The sequence below is a fragment of the Elephantulus edwardii genome, unplaced genomic scaffold (genome assembly GCF_000299155.1).
Source record: "Elephantulus edwardii isolate Elephantulus edwardi_28Jun2011 unplaced genomic scaffold, EleEdw1.0 scaffold00106, whole genome shotgun sequence".
Taxonomy (NCBI): Eukaryota; Metazoa; Chordata; class Mammalia; order Macroscelidea; family Macroscelididae; genus Elephantulus; species Elephantulus edwardii.
This window is the reverse complement of record NW_006399856.1, coordinates 8,438,199-8,454,815: the sequence shown is the minus strand read 5'-3', so window position 1 is coordinate 8,454,815 and position 16,617 is coordinate 8,438,199. Positions and strand designations below refer to the sequence as shown.

Genomic DNA, 16,617 nt, shown 5'->3' with positions numbered 1-16,617 from the left:
AAGACAGTTGGTTTAATTACTATTGGAAAATGCTTGTCATTCCTCTGTAGCATCTGGTCCCCACTGGACCCTCATCATTTCCTTCACCTGCTCCCCCCACCGACCAAACTGTGCAGCTCTGCAACTGCCTCCTAGCCCATCCTCACCCTTCTGCCCCCAACCCTCACCTCCTTGTACCCCCAATATGTTTTTCCCAATAAAAAAATTATTAAAAAAAACAATTGGTTGACTATTACAGTAGGCCATATATGATCAATAGTCAGTGATCCTAAAAAAAAAAAGAAAAAATAAAAAAGAGGAATAAAATGTACTGAAAGAACTGGTGCAAAACAAGTTCTTGGAATGGATTAATGATCAGATGAGAATTTTCAAAAAATGGATGTGATGCGGGAAGCATTGGAAGCATGCTAAAAAGTCTGGAAGATAGCTACCTGGCTCACAGACTTGGAAGAGATCCATATTTGTTACATCAATGAAATGTGACATAGCAGAATGTGAAAATTATCAAAATATATCATTAGGATCATATCTGAGTAAAACTTGTTTAAAGATAAAAAAAAAACAACAGTTGCAACAGAGAACTTTATGAGATTCAAGTTAGATTCAAAAAAGAATCTCAACCAGGGCTGTTATTACTGACATCAGAAGAGACAAATTAATCTGCTGTCAAACTTAGAGTCAAGAATACCAGAAATATGTTTATTTGTGTTTTGTGGATTATAGAATTGCATTTAATTATGTGACCTGTTTATGGCAACATTATAAAAATTATAATTGTAGAACACTAAATTGTGTCCATGTTCTGAACACATACCAAGAAGCAGTGTCTGATACAGAACAAGGGAAGACTATGTAGTTTAAAAATCAGCTAGAGAGTGTGAAAATGCTGCATCTTTTTAGCCATACTTAATTCCATCTTAATACCGAACAATTAATCCAAGAAACTGGACTATATGATGAACTGAAGAAACTGCCAACAACTTGTGATAGGCATACATTACATACTTTGTTAACCAAAGGTAAAATGGGCCTGAAGTGCTCACTAATGAAAATCAAAGACAACTAACTGCCTTCAATATGGGCATGTCAACATAAAACCTCACATCTGGTCTACTGAGCAGTATCATGATAAACAGAAAAGACTGAGATTGTCAAGAATGTTGTTGAACTTGCTTCCATAATGAACTAGAGAAGAAGCATTCAAGTCATTAAATCATGTATCGCATTAGGAAAATATACTACAAAAGACCACTTTAAAGTGTTAAATAGCATCATTTGAGAACTACGAGGTGTTTGACTCAAGCCATGAAATTTTCAGTTGCCTCATATATATGCTCTGGTGGCCTAGTGGTAAGAAGCTGTACTGTCATCCTGAAGGCATGAGATTTGAAGCCACCAACTGCTCTGTGGGAGAAAGATGAGAAATCCCTTTCAATATGATCGAACAGCCCCTGTAAATCTGTTGTAAGTCACTGTGAGCCAGTTCTAACTCCATGGAGCACAAAATCAAGAACAACTTATTTCAAGACTCATCATCATGGGGTCTATCATTTGATGAGCAACCTTCCCGGTAAATTCTAAGAAAAGAAAGTTTACAGCAGCATATGCATGCAGGAGGCTTGGGTGGCATACTCCCGAGGGAATTGTACAGCTAACCGAAAAGTAAATACTTCTCTGGGGGTTCAAATTCACCAGTGGCTCCTCGGGAAGGATGAGCAATATTTTTCCTTGCAATACATATATAGCTCCCCAAATTCCACTAGAGAGTCAGCTATAAGTCAGCTGTGAGTTGATGGTAATGAGATGAGTTCATATATAAGCAAAAGCTGAACAAAAAAGACAGGAAAAGGATTGTGTTGAGTCACCTGAGACTCACAGCGACCTTATGTACAACAGCCCTAAACCCAACTCTATCCCTTGCCAATCTTACTGTCTCCAACACACCTATCCCCAATACCCCAGTGACTGAATCAATCCATGTCATCAAGGGTCTTCCTCTCCTGTGCTGTCCCTCCACCCTCCCAAGCATGGCGTCCCTCTCCAAGGACCTGTCCCTCCTTACAACATGTCCAAAGTAGGTCAGATGGAGCTTCAGAATCCTTGCTTCCAAGGAGTAGCCTGGTTTTACCCTCTCCAGAATGAACTTGTTTGTTCTCCTAGCAGTCTGTGGTATATTTAATACTCTTCTCCAGCACCACAGCTCAAAGGCATCTATTCTCCTTCTATCATCTCTAGTCATTTTCAAGCTCTTAAGGTATTTTAATTAAGATGTTGGGTGAACACAGAATATATCATGGAATGCAGACGAATGAACATATCTGTCAGGAATGAAGGAAAGGTAGAGCACTTGTTAGAAGGAAGAATGGTGAGACTTAATCATGTGCACTTTGAGCATGTTAAGAATGGACCCATCTCTGGAGACCGACATAATGCTTCATAAAACAGAGGAAAACTCTCAAAAGAGATCAACTGATACAAAGGCTGCTGGACTCAGCACAGCACCTTTGTGAGGACAGTACAGAATGAAACTGTGCTTCGTTCTTTTGTATGTGAGGTCACTATGGCCATCTAGACAGCAGCTAATAAGTTTGTTGTTGCTGTTGTTGTTGTGTTCTTTCAAGTTAAAATTAAGTCATAGTTGACCCTCCAGTGGGTTTTCAGAGGCAGTACATAACACAGAAGGAGACTGTCCATCTTTCTCCCACAAAGCAGCTGGTAGATTCAAATAGCCTGACTTTTGGCAGGGTTGACAGTGCAGCTCCTTACTACTTGGCCACCAGAGCTCCCTAGCAAGTTTAATTTGAATCAAAGTTGATACTGAATTGTTGTTTCAGAAAACAACTGGCCAAATTACAGAGTGTGCCAAAAAACATAGTTGTGACATTTCCTTTTCTCATATATATATTTCATTTATTGCAATGGAGAGCAAGAATATTAGACATATAAAATTATGCATGTACCCAAGATTCAGAACAATAATTGATGATTGGAATGCAAAAGTTGGGAACTAGGAAGAAAGAATGAAGCCTACAGGTTTGGTGGCAGAAATGCAGCTGTAGACAGACTGAAAATATTTTATAAAATCAATTATTTATTCATTGTAAATACCTTCTATAAAAAACACAAATGGTAACTATACATAAGGACCTCACCTGATGTATTCTATAGGAACCACACTAATTATATTTGTGGAAAGAATCACTGGAGAAGTTCAATAACAACTGTGAAAACCCAGGCAGGTGCTGACTATGGAGAAGACCATCAACTTAAGTAGTTGATGTAACATAAGTAGTTAAGTAACGTACTTAAGTAGTTACTTAAATAGTTAAGTAACCTGAAAGTTAAAATAGAAGCTAAAGAAAAAAATAAAGCAAATTAGCACAAACAAAAATAGGACCTTGAGTCTATCCCACATGAACTTAAAAATCATCCCAAGAACAGCTTCGAGAGCTGGAACTCTAATGCACAAAGGCCAGAAGAGCTGTGGGATGATATCAAGGATACCATCATTGAAGAAAGCAAAAGGTCATTACAAAGACAAAGGAAGAAGAAAAGACCAAAATAGATGTGACAAGAGATGTAACACTGGCATGTTAAGAAGCCAAAACAGGGAAGAAATTATGAAGTTAAAGAAATTATGAAGTTAAATTATGAAGTTGAACAGAAGATTTCAGAGTGTCTCATGAAGCCAAGTACTATAACAAAATGGGCAGGGAGTCAGAATATCAAAGGGAAGAATTGCTTGGCATTTCATAAGCTAAAGGAACTAAAGAACAAATTCAAGCCTTGAGTTACAATACTGAAAGATGCAAAGGGAAAAATCAGGAATAATTTAAGCATCAGAGGAAGAGAGAAGGAATACACTGAGTCATTATACCAAAAAGAATTGGCTGATATAGAGATACTTTATTATTTAAACACTAGTTACAAATATTTAAGTCTAAGGAAACCACTTTCTTCACAGCATATAGTTGGCATTTTCCCTATTAAATTATCCTTCTCTATATTAATTCATAAAGTGGCATTTCCATTAAAAGTCTCAGAACATACACTAAAAGATCAAAAGTCATTCTTAAGTCCTATATGGTTGATCCTTAGACATCTCCCTAAAGGGCTAATGAATATACACTCCTAAAATATCATGCCTTTAAATTTTTCTCAGTGAAATACAGTGTAGAAAACATAACAAGAAATAAAGTTATCCAAATGTTGCCAGTTCTTCATACAGACTCTTAAGTTATAAAATTCAAGTAGGTACTTCCTTAAGGGTAAAGTTGATTAAGTGCCTTAAAGCAATACTCAACAGACTTATGATTCCATAATATGGCCAAGGTAGAGGATCATCTCTTTAGTGGTTAAAGTGAAGTGCAATTAACAGGCATACTGGAGAAATTCTGTTAGTTAATTAGAGGAAACATTTTGCAAGGTTTAGATGTACAATCCAAAATTGGATTTAAATAGCCCCAGCAAAAAGAGACTGGTGGGGAAAGTCCTCAATCTTGTCATCTTTTTAAACTTAAAGTAACACTGCAAAAAGTAACTAGATTTGAAGGTGAATATTCTTTGGTCTACCAAGCACAGGATGGACATCAGAGACTGTTTAATTACAAGAGAGGCAGCTTAAAACAAAACAAACAAACAAACAAACAAAAAACCAAAACAACAAAACAAGAGAGGCAGCTTGCCTAACAGTTTAAATTTTAAATCTGAAAGTGCAGCAAGACGTGTAAGTTGGTGGGTTTGGGCTTTGGTTGGTTGTGTTTTGTTTTGTTTTATTTTGTTTTTAAATGTTTATAGCTAACAATACCACCTGATTCAAGATATATACTATTTCTACATAACCCAAGGAAAAATACAACCATTCAACCTTTTTTAGTTATATTTCCAATTAAAAAACTGCAAGCAAGTTTTAAAGCAAAGGCATTTGACTATATGGATCACAACAAATAGTGGCTAGCTTTGAGAAGAATGGGAATCTTGGTATATTTGATTGTGCTTATGAAAAACATGTACTTGAACCAGGAGGTAGTTGTCAGAACAGAGTAAGGTATATGCTAGGGATGGATCCTTTCTCCATACCTTTTCAATCTATATGTGGAACAGAGACTGAACTCTATGAGTAGGAATGTGGCATCAGGATGGGAGGAAGACTCAGCAACAACCTGCATTATGCAGAAGACAAAACCTTGGTTGCTGAAACTGAGGAGGCCATGAGGCATTTGCTGCAAAAGGTCAAGGACTGCAGCCTTAAATATGGATTAAAGCTCAACATCAAGAAAACAAAGATTTTAACCACTGCGCCAACTGATAGCATCATGACAGAGAAGAAAAAAGATTGAGATTGCTAACAGCTGCAGCTTGCTTGGTGCCACATCAACACACCTGAGACCAGCAGCCAGGAAATAAAAAGACAAATTGTATTGAGAAATTCTGCTATCAGGGATGTCTCTAGAATATTGAAGAGCAAGAATGTCAGTCTAGAAACTAAGGTGTACCTGATCCAGACCATGGTCTTCGTGATTCCTTGCTATACATCAGAGAGCTGGACACTAAAGGTTATAAAAGAAGAATCAATTCCTTTGAGTTATGGAACTGGAGAAGAATGTTGAATATACCGTAGGCTACTAAGAAAACAAACAGGTTCATTCTGGAGAGAGTAAACTAAACTGCTCCTTGGAGGCAAGAAATTTTGAAGCTCCATCTAACATAATTTGGGCATGTCGCAAGGAGGGACTAGTCCTTGGAGAGGGACATCATTCTTGGAAGCGTGGAGGGACTGGTGAAAAAGGAAGACCCTGGATAAAGTGGACTGACTCAATGACTGGGGTAATGAGGGTAGGTTGGTGTCAAAGACAGTGAAAGTGGCTCAAGATGGAGCAGGGTTCAGAGCTGTTGTACAAAGTCATGATGAGTTGCAAGCAACTTCATGGCACATAACAACTGTAATTCCTATAAAATTTACAATACATTCTTGTTAGCACAAATTTTTTGGCCCCCCTCCCTCAATTAGTTTATTTACAAAACTCAAATAGAAATTCGAACAAATTCTTTCAATTGTTTTAAGTAAACATGTATTCAATACTTACTATGAGACTTTTCTTGGGTAAAGTTTGCTAGGAGATGCGTTCCACTGTGAAGCTGCCCTTACTGTGAAGCCAGCGTTTTTCCCAAACCCACTGCCCACATTCTGGGGAGCCTCATTTGCTCAGTTCCCTCAGCAGAAACCTGGGTGCCTTCCTTTCCTCCTGTGGCCCTAATCCTTGCTGATTCTCAGACATCAGTTTTAAGGAGGACTGTCTTGCCAACTTAGTTCATGAATTCTCTCCTGCCTATCCACTTCCAAGGAGCCCTGGGGCCACTGTGGCTCAGGAGCACAGCTGCTCAAAGGCCCTTTGAATCCGTTAGCTGCTCCACAGGGGAAAGCAGCCAGCTTCCATGTGGATTGCAATCAGCTTTGGAGACCCTAAGACGCTGTTTTCCTCTATCCTGCAGGGTCACTATGACTCTGAACGGACTCAAGAGCAATGGGTATGGGTTTGGATTTTCATATCCAGGATTCAGACCAAGGTCCAGACATCTTTGTTTTTCACCTGGGCCCTTGACCTTGATTTCTCTACAAGACTCTGGGACTTCCCTGGTGGTTGGCCTGCCTCTAAGTGGGCATCTGTGGCAGCCCACCACCGTGCAGACATACTGCTATCTCTTCTCCAGCCTTTGCCTATGCTGTTCCCTTTACAGAGACCACACACCCTCTCCGCCCCACTTTGTTAAACTCACCTCATCCTTGAAGTCTTAGCTCCAGCATCCTTCCTCTAAAATCGTCCTCCTTCCAATTCTCACCCCAGGTTCTCAATGTTCCAAAGGACTCTGTGCAGAACCTTGTACTACCAGTAGTGTCATGCATGCTGTCCCCTCTGCGATGTGTTTTTGCTCTCTTAGTACCGCTATTGTAAGTAGCACCTGCTACAGTCTCCTCCCACGCAATCTGCTGCCTCTGAAAATCTGTTGGAGGATCAGCTATGGGTAGGTTTTGGCTCAACTGTACATAACAATGAAAGGACAGATTTCTTGGTCTGATGAAGACTGTCAGGACATTTGAGGCTCTGACCTTTAGACATTCTTTTTTTTTTTTTAGACATTCTTCAAACCTGAAACTTGAACCTCACCCCCACCAAGACACAGCTAAACAAGAAACAGCTCTATAAAGTGAACAAGAACACTGAGCAGTGTAACACACTGAAGTCTTTTTCAGAATCTTATACTTCGAATCTAAACTCCAGAGCTAGTAAAGGGATAGAGGTGGTGGTAAGAAATGAAATGACAGTTCTCCTGTTACTAGTTGTCTTTAAAAAAATGCGCTACAATGACCCAAGTCAGAGAAGACTTACATATTCTGGGAAACTGGAGAATTCTCAACCTGCTTAACTTCTCCAATGAATTCATGCTCTGCTTCCAAATATCCATGATTATTTTTTTTCTAACTTAAAGGGACTCTCTGAGTGGTGAAATGTCTAAGAATCACAGACAAGTCCATCTCCTTCTAGTCACAGTACCCAAATGTTGAAATATTTCTTCCATTGCTAGCTGTTTCAAGAAGCCTAGCTTTTTCCTTTTATATATGCCTCAAACTTATTTTCCCCCCTTGGTTTTCTCTTTATTTTCAAAATTAAGTTACTTTGAACATTTTAGTCCCATATTTTTTATACTTTTATTAAATGGTGATCACCAAGACCACCATAAAACAGTTATTCTTTATTACTAAATTGCTGTTTCCTTTATACAACTTGCTAAAATTAGATATTATACATTTATTTGTCCAAGGAAGGGTAGATTAATTATACCCAAACTAGAGCATAAACTCTTCAAAAACAGGCATGCCTGTTTCCTCACCACCACTACATTAACTAACATCTCTCTCTTTGCCTTTGAGTTTTACTTGGCATTTACAGCTGACTCTCTATTGGGTTCCTGAAGCTGTAACTCTCACTGAAGGCAATTTTCCATCTTTCTCCCTCAGAGCCTGTGGTGAATTTGATCCACTAGAGAGGCACAGCTCAGGGGTGAACAGCTCACCTCCCTGCGGACTACACCACCAGGGAGTGCTCAATGAACATACACTGGAAAACTTAACTGCTTTCACTGCTGTTAAAAAGCCTTTTAAAATTATGTATTTTAACAGAAAAATAATTAATCATAAAAATTGCATAGTTTTAAGTACGTAAATCGTGTGTAGAATTATTTTAACTAAAGAACCAAAAGATAGAGATACATCGATCTAGAAATTTATATCTATATATCTCAATCCTTTTAAAAAATACAATAATTAAGACAGTAATGCAGTATGCGTGAATATGCCAAAATGAACAACGTAAAGTGATTAGACCTCAGGTGAATTCTATTTTCTCCACTTCCTGCTCTTTCTCTTCTGAGACTTTTCCCTTCTCCTCGCTTTCTTTTACTTCTTCTTTATTTACTATTTACAATTAAACCTCAGACAACAAATTTTTTTCTGAGAAAGAAGATAATACCACTCTTATCACACATCTCAAGTTCAGTGCAAGAGCAAAGATCTAAAGACAATGAGATACGGTGCTTTCTGATAAATTAATTAAAAACTTACCTTTCCCACATTTTCAGCCCACCCTATAGTCAACTGAAATACAGCACAATAGAAGAGACAAACAGGATGGCCTTTTTAAGGGGGGATAAAATAGGTTAAAATAAGATCATGTGTGAAATGTCATGAAAATCAATAAATGCGCTTTTGAAAATCACTGGAAACTACATAAAGAATATGGGGCTTTTAAAACATTTCAAAATTCATCAGTTCATTGCCTCCATTGAGTTTCTTGTAAACTGCACAGGAGGAGACCACCACCCTTCCCAATTTTGAACCATGCAGTGTTTCCCTGCTCTGTTCTGACGACTGCCTCTTGGTCCAAGTATAGGTTTCATATTAGAACGATCAAGTGTTCTGGGATTCCCATTCTTCTCAGAGTTCAGCCACAGTTTGTTATGATCCTCACAGTCAAACACCTTTGCATAATCAATGAGACATAGATAGACATTCCTCTGATATTCCCTACTTTCAGCCAAGATCCATCTAACATCAGCTACAATATGCCTAGTGCCACGACCCCTTCTAAACCCAGCCTGGACTTCTGAAAATTCTCTCCTGATGTGCTGTTCCAGTCGTTTTTGAATAATTTTCTGTAGAATGTTGCTTGCATGTGAAGTCAATGATATTGTTCTATAGTTCCCACACTCTCTTGGGTCACCCTTCTTTGCAATGGGAACAAATCTAGATCTCCTCCAGTCAGTTGGTCAGATCATTCCCAGGACGTGCAGAGGGGAGACAGAGGGATCCACGCAGGCAGAAGGGGGAGACAGGAATCTGTGCATGGGCAGAACCAGGGGCCAGCCAATAGAGAAATGACTCGTGGGAAAAACTTTGCCCCGCCCACAGGTACAAAAGGCCCAAGGCTGTGCATAGAAAGCATAGTTGTCCTAATTTCCCAAATATTTGCCACTTTTTCACACACAAAGCAGCACTCGGCTTTCCTTAAGCACAACAGAACCGTCAGATCTCAGGCATGGTGCCAATATATGGATTTTTCTTACTGAATCTCAATTTCAAAAAAGGAAACATATTATATAAAACAATAAACTTTCTGAGAGTATAGTGGCCTTTTATTTTCTAAAGTGAACAGTTGCATTCACAGAAGATATTTGTACATTACTTTACAGATCCAAATAGAATCTTACTCAAAGAATTAGGAGTGCAGTAGCAATAGGAGATTTATCCTAACCTGGTTATACATGTTGTTGTTGTTGTTATCATGTACTATGGATATAAAACGAACTCAAAAGTGATCCACCAGAGGAGACTACCCCTCGTTTTCCTGCAGAGCAACTGATGGATTTGAAACACATGTGTTTGAGTTGGCAGTGCAACATCTCCAAATATTAATTGGAAGAAAAAGAAAAGAAGCTAAATATAGTCATGATATAAAGAATAACAATAAACAAATCATTTCATGCAAGTATATGAGTAACTATAATCACACTACCAAACCCTGGCTTTAACAGAGGCAGGTAGGTAAGTGTCTCTAAAGGAACTTCATGGCACTGTTAATCATTATCTATTTTATCATCATTGTTATTGTGTACTGTTGAGTCAGAACCTGCCCCCAGCCGACCATCCAATGGGTTTTTGGAGGAAGTAAAACTGTTCGGGAGGAAGTAAAACTGTCCACCTTTGTCCAGTGGAGCAGCTGGTAGATTCCACCACATACCTTTGGGTTGGCAGTGCAATTCTTTACTACATTGTATAATTTTATTCCCCCTCCCCAAGTAAGGACACCCTAATTTATCTTTCTGCTATCTTCTTCTACCGCTGTTTACTGCCACTGACCTCAACTCAGTGGTATCTGATGAATAACAGGTTAAAGCGAAGGCTGCTTCTGTTCCATCATCATGACAAGTTTCAGATGAGACCACTGAAGGCCATCCATTATACGCCACAGGGCACCCACTGTGGGCCACACAGTACCCACTGCAGGCCAGAGGGCATTCAGTGTAGGCCACAGGGCACCCATTGCAGACCATCCATTATAGACCACAGGATATCCATTGAAGGCCACCTGGCACCCACTGTGGGCCAGAAGATATTCAGTGTAGGTCATCCATGGATTTTCAGAAATAGATCAACAGAAGTTTCCAGTATGTTTTAGCCTGAAAACGCCAGTAAGGCCTGCTCAGCATCACAGCAGCACAAAGCCTAACTGACAGAGGTTGTGGCTGGTTTCTGAGGTCCAGCAGTCAGGAAGTGGCTCTGCCTGGAAAGCGTGCAAGCCGGGAATGCTGGGAATTCTGCCCTTGAACCGCCAACGTCGCGAACGATCTAGAACAGGATGGCACGGATGGCACAATGAAGCATTTCCTGTGCTATCAGCACGGCTTTTGGACTTTATAAGAATTTCATTTCTTGTGGAGAGAGAAAAGACACCTGACAAGGTAGCTTCACAAGCGTCTGACTCCTGAAGCCACGGGAAGTCACACCCCATGGCTATGCCCTTGTCACAAGGGAGCCTGAAGTTCCCCCTTTTCAGTCATCAATCTTCTTCAGCCAGGCCTTTGTCAAGCTGCAGGGAAACTGTCATTCACACTAAATAAGCTTTCAGGTGAATTTACCTGAGAATCCCCAACGATCCCGTGTAAGCTCCCAGTCGCACTTGCACAGAGTGGCACCCATACAGCCTCGGGCATTCTGATAAAAGTGGTTTGTCAATAAAATGCTGAGTGAAACTCCTTGTTGGCAACGTATGGTGTCAGCTGACAAACTAGCTGGGCAAGCATCTTCCTAAACAGGATGACTTCTAAGTGAATAAAAAATGCTTGGTTATGCTGGGTGTCCAACTATGTGACTATTAACAAAAACCACCAACTTGGATGTTTTAACTTCTTTTAAATTGTATTGTATGTGAACTGCATCTCAATAAAACTGCTAAAACACCAATTGTATGTTGCTGTTCTACTAACGGATGCTATTTCATTAAGAATCTATGTGATGTTGATGCACAGCAAGTGGTTTGAAGAGGGTGTATTTGAAAGCACAGTGATTCTGGCATCGAAGAATGAGAGGGAGAAGGAGAAAGAAGAATATTCCTTAGACTTGAGGACAAGAGATTTTGTTTGAAGTTCTTTGGACATATTGATGGGCCAGCCCCTGGGAAAAAGACATCATGTATGACAAAGCAGTCATAGTGGACACATACCATGTAGTTTGTCCCAACTCATACCAATTCTGTGTGAGATAGAGTACAAGGATATACACATAGCAAATTGTTGTTGTGTACCCTCAAGCTGGAACCAACTCATAGCTGATCCTCCAGTGGGTTTTAAGAGGCAGTTAATCGCATGGGAAGAGACTGTCCATCCCTTTCTTGTGGAGCAGCTGGTGGGTTCGAACCGGAAGGTTTCGGAATTGCAGAGCAGCTTCTTACCAATAAATATTCTCAGATGAACTGGCTTCAACAATGGACTCAAACTCAGCAACGTCTGTGAGGACACACAGACTCGGCCTGGCCTCATTCATCTGCACACAAATCTAAAACTAACAACAACAATAATTTATAAATTAAAGATCCCTAATGGTGTAAGCCCACCAAATGCTTCACCTAAAAATAAACAAATAAACAAAACCCAAACCAGAAAGACTTGTTTAAGGATGGGAGAAAGACATAGGAGCCTACTTCCTGTAAAGATTACAGCCTGGGAAGCAGCACAGGGGCAGGTCTGTGCTGTCACTGAGTTGGGGCATGAGTCAGAATCAACTCTAAGGCAAAAAACAGGCACAACTGTTTCTAAATTGAGTTTTGCATAAATTACTCAGAGTCAAACAGAGAGTCAAGAGCAGGCAGCAAGTAACATCTTGGGACTGAACACTTCAACACTTAGCAGCCACCAAAAGCCCCACTCAGTTTAAATTGCACTTTTAAATTGGAGCAGTTTAAATTTCTCTGATATAATTACAGATGTAATCAGGCTATACTTTCAGCCGCTTGTTTGGTAAAATAAGGAACACAAAATAGCATAATGAGGAAAGAATGTCTGCCTAGGCTATTGTTTTAGGCATTTGATTTCTTTCCTGCTCAAAGGGATTGCTCTGAATTAGTTATTTCTTTTTCTCAAAATATATGTTGTTACAAATGAATTAGGTTACTCCCTGGGTGCACCAAAGAGGAGAAAAACAATGTATACAAATTTTATGAACTTTATATGTAAACCAGTATAAATTTAAAAAAAAAAGGTTACTCTCTAGGAGAAAGAAAAACACAAAACATTAGAGGGAAAGAGAAAGAAATGTAACAAAATCATCTTCATGTTGTAAATTTCATTTTATCTGTAACATTTTTTACAAGAGAGGACAAGACAGACAATAGTTGTTTTATGTTTTGTGGGAATATTGGAGCAGATTTACTTAACTGGCATTGAAAAGAGGTGTCCAAATCCCAACTAGATTGTTACAATGTTATATTAAATAGACTTACTGAACAGAAACAGCTTCCAAAGGTTCTCTTTAAAAAGACTTACTTATATTTCATTTAGGCCTTTCCAGGGTATTTCTCTCCTGAAGCTGATAAAATGAAAAAGAAGGTTGTTGGGGTGAAAGATTGTCACAACTTTGTTAGGTGATGGCATTTTGCCACAGGCCATAGTTAAGCAGAGCCAATGAAGCTAATTCCTGCAATTTTTTAACATTCAGTTTCCATCAGGACCAGGGATCGTAGACATTCCAAACTTCTGATGCAGATCCAATAATCCCAGCTATTACATCACTGACGACTGTTGTTATCTCCAACATCTTCAGATCATGAACTCAATCTCACTTCAGGCAGTTCATTTGGTGGGACAAGTCTAAATGAGTCATTTTTCTCCCACAGGATCAAACTATGTCATCGTTACCCTTTGTTTACCCTTGGTTTCTACTTTTTGATGTAGCCAAAGAAAATAAGTAATTTCTATTTCATACATCAGAGCTTCCCAATGATAACAAAAAAGAGAGATCCCGTCCCTCTTCTGGTGTCTCCATTTTAAAACAAGTTTTCAAAGAATTCTATTACGGCCTGAAAAGCCAAACACCGGCTGAGAAAATGCCCCAGACTGGAGGTTAGGAAGAGCCACAGTGAGTCTTCAGAAGCTGGATATAGGGGATTGGCTTCTACCAGGACAGTGTAGAATAAAGCAGATTCAACTACCATTGCTGAAAACCGCACAGCTTTGAAGAAAGCAAATGTCTCCAAACTCTGGCAATCAAGAGATTTTATTGCTATGCAATGCGCACACACTGGTTTTGTTTTTTAAAAGGAATTTACGTTTCTTGCAGAGTACTGACTCTAAATTTCCCCATTCCAGAAATCATTCCAGACACTTCTATTTCCAATTCTAGTCCATACTGATTTAACTCCATTTGCTATGACTAAACCAGGGAAAAATTATTTTAAGCCCTCCTTTAAACAACCTGAGGCCCCTCGATTTACTTTACATTGATTTAGTCTGTTCAAGTTTATTAGGTTCTATCTGTTAGCACTGATACTGATGTGTTAATGTTATTACTCTTTTTACTTAGAGGTTAATTTGTTTTAAAACCACATTGGTCTGTCTAAGGGTTGGGTTTTTTCCTCCCTATTTTCCAAATTCTCTGGCAATTCTCTCTGGCAATGGTATCCTCCGGGGTCCCTTTCCTGTCTTCCTGGGGTACCTCAGGTGAGGCGTGGGGATGAGAAAAGCTCCGCCTCTCTCTACTCACAGAGTCCCAAAACCATGTCTCTGGCAATAAATTTGTAATGTATTTTTTTAAAATAATAGCTCTATGGCAAGCATAAGAATTTAAATTCATGTACAGCACACTAGCTATACAACTAGAGAGATGAGCCAAATGATAACACAACTTCACATACTCCACAACTAAACTCATTGTCATCAAGTCAGAACTGACTTAGTTGACTCTCTAAGCTGGTTTTCAGAGGCTATAAATTGAATGGGATAAGATGACCCATTTTTATCCTGCAGAGAAGCTGGTGGATGGAACCTCCCAGGGAGGAACCTCCCTTGGGTAGCTGGTCCATTTCTCCCTTGGGTAGCAATGCCACTCCCTACAGAACACACCATCACTGTTGCCCAAACATTACATAAGTGACATATTATTAGTTATAAGAAGCTGTGAGTTTTAAACTGTAAGTAAGAGTACATTAAATAATCATTCAATCCTTTTCAGTTATGATTCAGAAAACTGGAGCTCAAACACATATGCCCTTATTTTCTAATCAGTGAATAGTAAACTAGTAGGGCTACAGGAAAAAGAAGAAGGGTTTCTAAAGCATTATTGTGCTGTTAACCAATAGACTCCACAGCGCTCTCAGTCTGAATCCACCAGTCTCCTCCTGATTAGATGTTGGGCCGCAGAAACCCTGTGGAGACTCAGTATGCATCAGAATCTACTTGACAGCAATGATAGAGTTAGTGAGCATATTCTCTAAGACACACAAGTAGTTTAGTGCAAAAGGTGATGGGCTGCTAACCAAAAGCTGGTAGTTCAAATCCATCAGCTGTTTTGTAAAAAATAAGATGGGGAGTCAGTCTCCTTCCATTAAAAATGCAAAGCCTCAGAAACCCATGGAGGGTCATTATGTGTCAGACTGGACTCAGTGGTTGTGAGCGGTGTGGGCTGCATTTATGAGGGAACCACGGAGGTGCAGGGTTAGAATACTCAGCTACTAAACATAAAGGTCAGCTGTTTGAACTCCCCCGTCACAACGTGGGAGAAAAGTGTGACATTCTCCTTCCACAAAGATTTACAGCCTTTGGAAATTTGATATTTCTACTCTGATAGACAGGGGCATTGAGTGACTGACTCAACTGAATGGAAGTGAAGTTGGTTTGCTTTAGTTTGGTTTGCTTTCTAGGAGGATGAAAGAATTACAACTACCAACACATGGTCCCAAAACAAGGGGCATGACAAGCAGCCTTTTCAAGATGTGACTATAAATCTCAGCATTCTCCATTCTTTTCTCAGGCAGGAAGAGCAGAGATTCCTCATATGCAGTCCCACCTGAGGTAGCTGCCTCTGCCTCTCCAATCATTAGGTGAGCAGGTTTGAGTACAGGAGGGAGGGGAGGTACACAGAATGGCAAGAGAGATGAGGATGCCAGCTGTGCAGGTTACAAAGAATGCCTGACATCATCTGATTGGTGAACAGACCAGGCAGCTCTTTCTGTCACTGTCCCTCCTTACTTCTCCCTATCTCCTTCCCTCCATTCCTACCTTCCATCCTTTCTCACTGCCCCAGGCAACCACACTCCCAATGATGGCAGGAATGAACCTATCAAATTCCTTATCTACTATGTTAAGAGAATAGAATACACTATAACTGGAGTTCTTTCTGTTTATCTTTTTTCCCTTTTTTCCTTTGGTAGTGGTAGTGGTTGTGGTGGCTAGGTGCCAAGTTGAGTAAGACACATAGTGACCCTCTGAACATCAGATGTGAACCCTGTCCTATCCTGTGCCATCTTCACACTCCCCGACACCCAAGAGCCCATTGTGGCAGTCAATGTGTCAATCCACCTAGTCAAGCGTCTTCCTCTCCTTCACCAACACTCTACCTTTCCGAGCATCATGTCCCTCTCCAAGGATAGCCTCTCCTAGTAGAATGCCTGAAGTATGAGAGGCAAAGCCTCATCAATCTTGCCTCCAAAGAGCTGCACCCTCTGGCTGTACCCTCGCCAAGATGTATCTATTGGATGTCTGTGCTGTTAAGTGCTCTTCTCCAACGCCACAGGTCAAAGGCACTAATTCTTCCTGGGTTATTTCTTCTCCCCCACTTCTTCTTCCTTTTTCCTTGGTAGTAGAGAACAAATAACAAATCAGACATTTAGAGAGGCCTTGAACACTAATGAGCGAAGACCAGATGAGTTGTGGGAGGATGCCAAAGATATCATTCAGGAAGAGTGTAGACGGTTATTACAAAGACAGAAAAGAAAGAAAAGACCAAAATGGATGTCAGAAGAAACTCTGAAGATTGCACTGGAGCGTAGAGAAGCCAAAGCACAAGGAAGA

General features: G+C 39.9%; 1 protein-coding gene across 4 annotated transcripts in view; it reads right to left on the bottom strand.

The window, feature by feature from the left end:
• ERBB4 (v-erb-b2 avian erythroblastic leukemia viral oncogene homolog 4) overlaps window positions 1-16,617 on the bottom strand; it is a 1,418,810-nt gene that overhangs the window by 1,151,917 nt on the left and 250,276 nt on the right. The gene's annotated exons all lie outside the window — the stretch shown is intronic.